This window comes from Pseudophryne corroboree (assembly GCF_028390025.1).
Source record: "Pseudophryne corroboree isolate aPseCor3 chromosome 3 unlocalized genomic scaffold, aPseCor3.hap2 SUPER_3_unloc_9, whole genome shotgun sequence".
NCBI lineage: Eukaryota > Metazoa > Chordata > Amphibia > Anura > Myobatrachidae > Pseudophryne > Pseudophryne corroboree.
The window spans coordinates 3,027,199-3,037,493 of record NW_026967585.1 but is presented as its reverse complement, the minus strand read 5'-3'; positions in this window follow the sequence as shown (position 1 = coordinate 3,037,493).

The following is a 10,295-nucleotide window of genomic DNA, read 5'->3' as shown; positions in this document are numbered from 1 at the left end:
TTTGTCACCACAAGCAAACTGCTGCAGGCCACTATTGCGGCTGGGTCTGAATGACCCCCATAGGGTTTTGGCTCTCCTGATATCTATCTGTTTTACTTACCTGCAATACTATAATGTAACCTGAATTGTTTCTGTGCTTTAAGGATATTTTATCCATGTTGTGCAGAGTAAAGTATTTTTTAAGTGTAAAATATAGAGAAAAATCTGTGTATTAAAGATATGAAATAAAGTCGTTTAAAAACAAAAGATTTCCATTGAGTCTTTTTATGTGTCTGTGTATTATCTTATTTCCAGATAATTGTCGCTATGGTGACAGAAACAATTTCCTGTTAATGTGTCACTGGTAGTGTTACTTTTGTGTCCAGTGGGTGGGCTCGGAAATGTTATCCTTTTCCTCGCAGCCCCAGTTGCTGGAGAAAATGAAGGAGGAGCTGTTGACGGGTCACGTTCCACTTGAGCTGACAATTTTCTCACCAGCAGGTCTTTCCACCTCTGCAGACTTGTGTCCGGAAAGAGAGATACAACGTAGGCTTTAAACCTAGGATCGAGCATTGTGGCCAAAATGTAGTGCTCTGATTTCAACAGATTGACCACCCTTGAATCCCTGCAAAGCGAATGAAGGGCTCCATCCACAAGTATTTCCAGGGAAGACATTAAAGGCCCATACACACTTGACGATAAAATGAACAACGTCGTTCATTTCAGCCCTCATCAACGACGTCGCTCATTATATCGTCAAGTGTGTATGCATCCGACGACCACCGATGCGCGGCCCCGCGGGACGTTAACGACCCTCGCTTATCTGTGGAGCATGTATGCTCAATTTCCACTATGGTCGTTACCGACCAGAGATGTCGTTGAATGTGTATGGTGTGAAAGACCAACGACCAAACCACTGTTCACCAGCCCTGTTCCCAGCTCATTATTTTAATAAACTGTTCAGCTTGGATGCTTCAACGATAAATGGTCTATGGTCTTTCGTCTTTGGTCTTTCGTCTTTGGTCGTTGGTAGTGTGTATGCTCATGTCGTTTGCTCAGCTGTTCAAGGGAAGTTTAAGGGAAGTCGTTAACGATGTGTGCATCGTCAAGTGTGTATGGGCCTTAAGTCTGAGGGACTATGCACAGGCCCAAATGATAATTGTTTTATGATCCTTCTATGTATGAACCAACCGATGGAGGGAATAATCCGAAAGTGTTAATACCAAAGATTAGCTAATCTGGTTGGAGGTGCGCCATTAAGCAAATTGCAATGACTGGTTAGGGGGGTTAGAAAAAACACTAGTGGGCTTATATCTAAAGAAGCCTTAATGTGTGGCGCACTCTTTTTCTTTATGTTTCATGAATAAATTAAAACAACTTATTATTTTTATTTAAGATAGATTTTTCAATAGGCATGACATAAGGCAATTGATTGTCAGTCTGGAAAGACAAAAAATAATGAAATATATAAAATAATTTATATACCAGCACTACCTATGTATGGGTATATGGGCAGAGCAATAATTGATATAAGCAAGTGAAATATAAAAGGGATTTAAACACAGGTTTTATTTATCAAATTGATTAGATCCTTTCACAACGGGATTGTGATCTCAGAATAATGTTTTACAGCTGCGACCTGCAGAGCATTACCACTGCATATAACCTAAGTTCTCCCTGCAGAGCGTTACTACTGCATACAAACTAAGTACTCCCTGCAGAGCGTTACCACTGCATACAACCTAAGTACTCCCTGCATAGCGTCACTACTGCATACAACCTAAGTGCTCCCTGCAGAGCGTCACTACTGCATACAACCTGAGTGCTCCCTGCAGAGCGTCACTACTGCATACAACCTGAGTGCTCCCTGCAGAGCATCACTACTGCATATAACCCTAATGCTCCCTGCAGAGCGTTACTACTGCATACAACTTAAGTGCTCCCTGCAGAGCGTTACTACTGCATACAACCTAAGTGCTCCCTGCAGAGCATCACTACTGCATATAACCCTAATGCTCCCTGCAGAGCGTTACTACTGCATACAACCTAAGTGCTCCCTGCAGAGCGTTACTACTGCATACAACCTAAGTGCTCTCTGCAGAGCGTTACTACTGCATACAACCTAAGTGGCCTTTTCTGGTAACCACAAAGTTTTACAATGACCACTTTGTTACTACCCGTAGCGTATCACATGTTAAGACAGTGTTACTACCTATAATGTATAACAGTGGGATCGTTCTCACAGGCACAAAGAAACATATATGTTCAATTCAACACATATGTCATAATATTGGTATTGAGAGGAAAATGTTTTCCTATAACCAAGTATATCATTTATCATTTATATATCATTCCCCCTCTTTTGCCTATATTGTTGGATGCGTAGGCTTGAATGGCCTTTTGCTGCTGCTCTATCCTCTAAATCAGTGGTTCTGAAACTCGGTCCTCAGGGCACACACAGTGCATGTTTTGCAGATAACCCAGCAGGTGCACAGGTGTATTAATTACTCACTGACACATTTTAAAAGGTCCACAGGTGAAAATAATTATCTCTCTTGTGATTCTGTGAGGAGACCTGGAAAACATGCACTGTGTGGGTTCCTGAGGACCGAGTTTGAGAACCTGTGCTCTAAAGCATATAGAGTGTTGAATGCCACCTCATTACCACCTCTTGCTTCAGGTGTTGGCAGGTTCAGGAGCAGACCACAAAGTTCCCATCGTTGGATATAATGTAGCTGTGCTATGCTACATTGTATCCAGTGCGCTCCTCTGATTGACAGTGCAGGAGAGTGCCATGACATGGCGCTTCCTGATTGGCTGGCGGGACCTTCACTGACAGCAGTCACAGGGGGTCCTGCCAGTCAGGGAAAGGGGATCCATGTGTAAAACATGGATCCCTTTCATTTCGTGGTTCGGGTTGTTCATTTTTTTATTTTAACAAGTCCCTGGATTGCAAAGTTACAGAAGAGGACCAATCTACACCGGATTCTTTGTAAGTATAATTTTATTTTACAGGTACCCCATGGATTCTACTGGAGAAGAGGACCAAGGGCTTCTGGCCAACATAGGTAAGTATGTGTGTGTGTAAGTGTGCATGTATGTTAATTAAAATTTTACTATCGCAGTGTGTTTTTAGGGGGTATTTTTTTGTAAAACAGGTACCAGCGGGCCCGTTATTTCCCCACATGCTGGTACTTGTGATTCTCCAAGTTCCAGCTTGTGGGGGAGGCTTGCTGGGAACTTGTAGTTCTGCTACAAAAAACAATATTCTTATTTTACACAAAAGGCTATCAGCCCCGCATCCACCACACAGGGATGAGGGGACAGCCTTGTGCTTCACCCCTGGTCCTTGGGTGCCTGGTGGGGGGACGCTTTGACTGAAGGGGTCCCCACTCCTCCAGGGTACCCCGGCCAGTGGTGACTAGTTGGGGATGTAATGCCAGGGCCGCAGGGACCAATATAAAAGTGTCCTCCGGCTGTGGCATTATCTCTCTGACTAGTGGAGCCTGGTGCTGGTGTTAACAATACGGGGGACCCCTACATTTTTTGTCCCCTGTATTTTTTGCACCAGGACCAGGCGCAGAGCCCGTTGCTGGTTGATTAAATATGGGGTGACTCTACGCAATTTTTCCCCTGTATTTTTTCAACCAGGACCAGCTCAAAGAGCCTGAGGATGGTTATGCTTAGGAGGGGGGACCCCATGCAATTTTTTTCAGAGAATTTTAACACTTTCAGCACCCCTTCCCCCAGATAAACATGCACAGATCTCTCTGATCCATGCATGCCTATCAGAATATGGGAAAATTCTCGAGATGACACTTTGAACAAAAAACACAAAATCAGCCAAAATCGTGAGCTTAGTAAATATACCCCAAAGTGTCAAAATGTCTAAGGCACGTGAACCCCCACCTATGGAGCGAGCTACGGCATAGGTTTTGCAGGCACTGCTGAAGGAGCGTCAGAATCGCCTAGCTAAAATACACAGGGGCGATAGGGATAAGTGAGGTCTATGCACATAGCAATACACCGGACCCCATTGCATCGCAAAGTGACAAAATCATTACCGCTGTGTATTTGTACAGTATATAGCGGAATAAATCACTCCTGCAGATTTACTCTGATTTATGTGAAACCTGTGTGCACCCTTCCATTGTATGTATAACAAAGAAAAAAAATAAGTAAAAAAAAAAGGTTGGCACTTCCTTCCCATTGGTGTTGGTTTATGCCTTAGGTGACTCGGACGCTCATACTTGTATTTCAAAAGCACAATATTTTCCACTGCCTCCCTCTACCCCCATCGCCCTTCTTCCCTGGCAGCCTGCACAGTTCATGCAGTGGACAGGGAGGGAGTTCAGGTCAGGTACAATACACAAACGCAGATGATATACAGTACTTTGTTGCTCCATTACCACTGTGTATTTAATATAGTGGAATGAGTCGCTCCTGCAAATTTACTCTGATTTATGTGAAACCTGTGTGCGCCCTTCCATTGAATGTATAACAAAGAAAAATAAATAAATAAAGTGAATGTCACGGTAACACACACACAAAAAAAAGGTGGCACTTTGGGACTCGAACCCGGGACTTTCAGCATGGGAGGTGGGAGCCTTCATCGCTAGACCACGATGCTTCATGAGATTCACAGGTTCATGTGTAAAAGTAATGCAAAGAGCGATCCCATTTATGCCTTAGGGGACTCGGACGCTCATACATGTATTTCAAAAGCATGGTATTTATGCACTGTACCTACTTCCTTTCACACATTAGTTGCGTCTGCATACACAATCTTGCATCTGCATACACAAGTGTTTTAACATGCCTGTTTGTGTCTGTATAAACTATTTATTTTATTTTTTTACTCTCTCCGTCTGACCATTGCTCACCATCTATTAACATTACAGTCATCACTGACCATTTGCCAGAGCTGTAGATCAATACGCCGCAATTCGATCTAAAGTACTGGATTAGTGGAGCATTAGCCACCCAGTGGTGGAGATGTGTATTGCATGCTGTGTATCTAGTATTGCCTCAACGTGCCCGTGATTAAACTCAGCAAGCTAAGCTATCGCCTTAGCGTGACTAAATGTCCGTCTAGGCGCAGAAACAGTCAAGATAATGGAGGACCCATCTGTGTGTCATCCACAAGAACAATGGGTCCAAACTGTTTGCTGGTTTATCCAAAAGTAACAGGATGGAAATGTACCAAGAGAGATTGTCAAAATTGTAATGTTCCTTGGTCTGACAAATGCAAAACTAATAAGTTTGGGCTACCGTCCACAGCACGTAGTACTAGAAGCTGTGATAAGGAAAGGTTAAGGGTTACTCCCTATAAGCAAGGTTCCTGGAAATGTCAATGTTCTCAGACCAAGTTATGCATGACAATACGTTGTCTAGATTGTAATAGCAAAAATAAAGAAACCGACAGGCAAAGTAATCATACAGAACCACAACTACAGCCCATTTATGTTGTAAATCCCACAGGGAAGTCACAAAGTTGGTTCTGTATGGACAAAGTACTAGTATGAAAATACAGAATATTACAAAATCAGAAGAATAGATAATTAATATATCAAAGTTTATTGAGATAGTAATATTATCAATTATAATCTGTTATTCTATGTACTTTGTAAATATACAGGTCGAGGATGCCAGGATATCAGATACTTACTAAGTGATGGAGCCAGTGTCTAGATTTTCATGCACACATTGCACTGCATATGTTGTAATTCCATAGAAGTCACATATATAATATTGTTAATTTTTTTCCCTTTCCTTGTATTTGACACTATATCAACCGACATAATTTACATATTTTTCCTACCACAAGGTCCTCATATTGCTGTTTTTTTCTCTAAATATTGCGTTTTTAAACTTTTGTGGTCTTTATTTTATGATCCCATAGTTATCCAAGGGTTATTTGCCCATATAACAAACAATTTATGTTTTTGTGACAAGGTTGTCACAAGGGGGGAGAGTAGAATATATTTGTTATAGGCAAAGATATTGTTACTATAAATAGCTGCATGGCGCATATTCCAGTGCATTTTATTTTTTAGGAAAGATATGCAAGTGAAGAAAGGTAAAGTATGTAGGATAATAGATATATCATAAAGAGAGAGGTGATTGGAAAAGAAAAGTTGAGAAACAATATGAAGGTCGCATGAAAGTTTGAAGACTAAAAGAAAGTCTGTTTTAAGAAAGACAAAAGAGAGAGACTATTGTAGTAATCAAGATAATGAGATGACACCGAGTCATCCTACACGGAACGATGATATTTCATAGGCCCAAGAAAAACTAGTCACAAAAGACAATGAAGATATTGATTCCATGTTACTTGACAATGAACCACTATGAGAAATCTAGAAAGTATCCTGTTCCAGAGAAGAAAATATTGTGTAATAGAGAAATGTAAACCTATGAGAAATGAATACAATTGTACCAGTCTTGTTTATAACAGGAAATATCCTTGAGGAAGGGAAAATGGACGTGTACCAGATAATGATGATATCTGGTGAGAGTAAAGGTAAGACCACTGCACTGACATCACTATTACCGTACCTGGCCTGACGGAGAAAGCCCATAGGCTTACTCACATTGGTAAGGGGAGTATGGTGACAACAGTTCAGCTTTCTTTTCCTATGAATGGAAGAGGATGCAGTCATGCCTTCCCTGTATAAAGAGAGAATACCCCACTCTACACAAGGACCTTTCCCAGGCAATACAGAATAACTCTATCCACCCTATAGGAAATAAGTCTTAGTATGTTGTAAAGTGTTTAGCGGGCAGCCAAAAGCACTGGTTGGCCACATTGTATAGAATAAAAGTATTAAAACAAAATATATATTTAATCATAAGAGTGGAATCCACAATTACACTGCCCTATAGGTCTTTAGCCTCAGAGAATCCCTCCATGATATTATGTTGTCAAAAGTCACAGGGAACGTGGTGTGGGGGTGGCATAGTCTTGCATAAGCACCAGTTGATGTCTATCGCTCCACTAACTCTGTTCCCAAGAACCTGTTTCCATATTAGATTTTCATTGGCACATGCCCAGTAAGTTATCATGCTGAATTATATAACGGCACCACAAACTATATCCATGCCTGGAAGGAAAAAATAAGGAGTTCAGGAAGATCCACCAGAGCACAGTCTCCTACCAGGGAAACAGCAGTGCTGGGAGCAGCTGGCATGAGATGAAGCCTGGTGAGTTTATGAATGGTCTGTAATTCTTTTATCAGGACTCCTTATAGATCATTGGGGAAGAACCATGCCAAGGACTTCCTCTATTTACAGAAATGTTGCTGAGAGAAGCCCACCTGGAGAGGCTAATAGCACCAACGACGGGGCTGATCTCACCATAAATTTGGAGGCACTGTTTAAGGGACAGTAAATAGTTCCATGCCTTGTTTGGTATGGATGGTAAAGTGGAAGAATCGCAAATCCCTATAAGGTGTATTATGTTCAAGAATAGACCTGCTCCTAGTAGATTGGATGGCAGATATTATATACTGTATATATTTCATACTTGGTGGAACAAGGGGGGGACAGGACGGGGAGCTGAATCAGGTTCCTGGTACTGTGGCAAGTAAGGTAACAATTCACCTGTGGGTTCTATGTGACTGATGACATTTCTCCCTACACCATGGTCCATAATGGCTTAAGGAAAATAACATAAACATATAGTATGTTCCCCACACTGACCATGGCATATGAAGATATAATGACACTAGGAATATGTACAAAATGATGTTTTGATAAGATACTGATGAATATGTACTTGAGCAGAAGAAGAAATATATCACTTATCAATTGAGACACGCTTACCAAAAGTATCTATTTATATCTCGTGGTTATAGAGCTAAAATACTATGATTTACAATTAATTTACTATAAAAAATACCCTTACTGATATGCCTTTTGGCTTACTATATAGACTTGTGATAGACCTAGGAAGTTTAACTTTTATGGACCAGCTAAAAATATAAAGGCTACAAGCACCTCTATAGGACTCATTAATGAAGAACTGAGAGACATTAGAGAATGTATGATTCAATATCCAGTAGCCATCCATTAGTTACTGCTCAGAGAAGGTAGCGGATGGGAACAATTTAAAGGAATGTGTTTTAATATCTCAGATAATTACAATCCCATTGAACAGAAGGTTAAATTACTACAAGATTTACAGGGACACATGAACCAATCGGCTGATTGGGATCTTTTTGGATGGATGGGAGCTAGTATTTCAAAGTGGCTATATCAAGTGTTACATTATGTCATGATGATAATTCTTATAATTCTCATAATCTATGTAAGCATAAAATGTCTGCCGTCCCTTGGTCGACAGTGTGGCAAAATATTAACACCCCAAAGAAAACCAAAAACTAATCTTATGGTGATGACCCCGGTTACCTACACTGCGGTAGCCCACACATGATCACACTAACATAAATATACACTTAATAGGTGCTTACATGCTTTTGCTTCATACACACACACATAGCAAGAAGAACCTCAACCTATAGCCAGGTTAAAGAAACAACATGTTCTGTCGCTACCTCTTCCATTTCTCTTATCTATACAAGTTTTTGGGAGGGTTGAGGCTTTTTGCATCGATACTCAGAGGACTAGTGCCAGCGATTGTATCCAGAGAATGGGTTTTCCTTATTCTATCTCACATCTCACACTACTCCACTCATCACCAGACAAATCATTTACACATGGTGAGTATTTGATTTATTATATGATAGTTGTTTAGAGATTAAACAAAACAGTGGAATGTTGAAGTTATATCAAATATCCTGTATTGTCTCATTAATTGTACCTATGATTCTTGATATTCTAATGTTCCCTTAAACAGTGTTTTCTTTTAGTATAGAGTTACTATGCACAGAGTAATATTCTCCCACAACCCTTGAGCATTTGATTAGGTGTTTACGTGGCTAGTAGCAAGGCCTGTGTGTAGATAACGAGTGCTCAATGACATTGTATGAGACTTTGTGGCAGAACAAGGACATATCATGGAATATCTGATGGACCTTCACTTTAGACAACACGTTATTATGAACAAGAATGACCTTTATGACAACGAAGCCTATTAGAGAACCTAATTGTTATATATAGGAGATTCAAGATTCATGGACAAGTCTGCCATCTTATGGATAAAACCACTCTCTTTAATTAGATAATCTGACCATATTTGGCATTTCCCCTTATTGTTCATCAACCAATGTATCTCCATGATTTAATCTATATGTACGCCTTGTTTGTAAATAAGGTATGAATAATTGTATAATGTTATGGTATAAATAATGTAAAGTCAGTGTTCTAAAGACACAGGCTCATTGATGAATTCTGTCTTGGTCCACGCTCCTCTGCGCAGAATATTGGGTGTGGTTCCCTCTTTGATAATAAATTCTATATGCTGAATATCATCACAACGGAGAACTCTCATTTATCATTATTATTATTATAATTCGGCTTTAACACCAGACTTGTTGTATTGGGACTGTTTACCATCTCCTTTTCTTTTTGTTTTCCCTTGAGACAGAAAGGGCTGAAAAGCTGGAATTTTAGGCTTGAATTTGCATGTGGAAGGAAACTTTACTTTTTTGGAGTCTGCTTCTGACTCCAAGATACTGGTTAATTCTTTATCAAAAAGAATATCTCTAGTAAAAGGTAAACACTCCAAAACCTTTTTGGATTCTGAATCAGCTTTCCATGTACGTAGCCAAACTGCTCTGCGAGCGGCTACTGCTGAAGCTGATGCCTGAGAGGCAATATTACCCATATTCAAGACTACTTCTTTCATAAACATTGCAGCCTGTTTGATATGTGCTACATGAGATTTTTGCTCTCTATATGCAATTGAAAGATCCATTTCCAATGCATCAGCCCAGGCAGCCACTGCTTTTGCCAGCCAGGCTGAAGCTTTGATTGATCCTATGATTGCCCCAGACGGGGCAAAATATTTTTTTGCCAAAAACCATCAACTCTCCTATCCATGACACCATTTAATGATGTTGAAGGCAGAGGTAATGTGGATATTCCCACTAATAGAATTACATGCGTATCTACTTTGGGGGCCACCTCCCTGTTTAAACAGTCCTCAGCCAGAAGAGGATAACTGGAATTCCATTTCCTTGGAATTCTAAATTTCTTACTGGGTGTAACCAAAGCCTCTTCTATAAATTTCCTTCAGCTGTCCTGACCCAGGAAACTCAGTCCTGACTGTTTTGGGACATTTAAACACAGGTGACTTGGATTTTAACACAGGCTCTGCTGATTATTCTAAGGATAGAATGGCTTTCATCGCATTA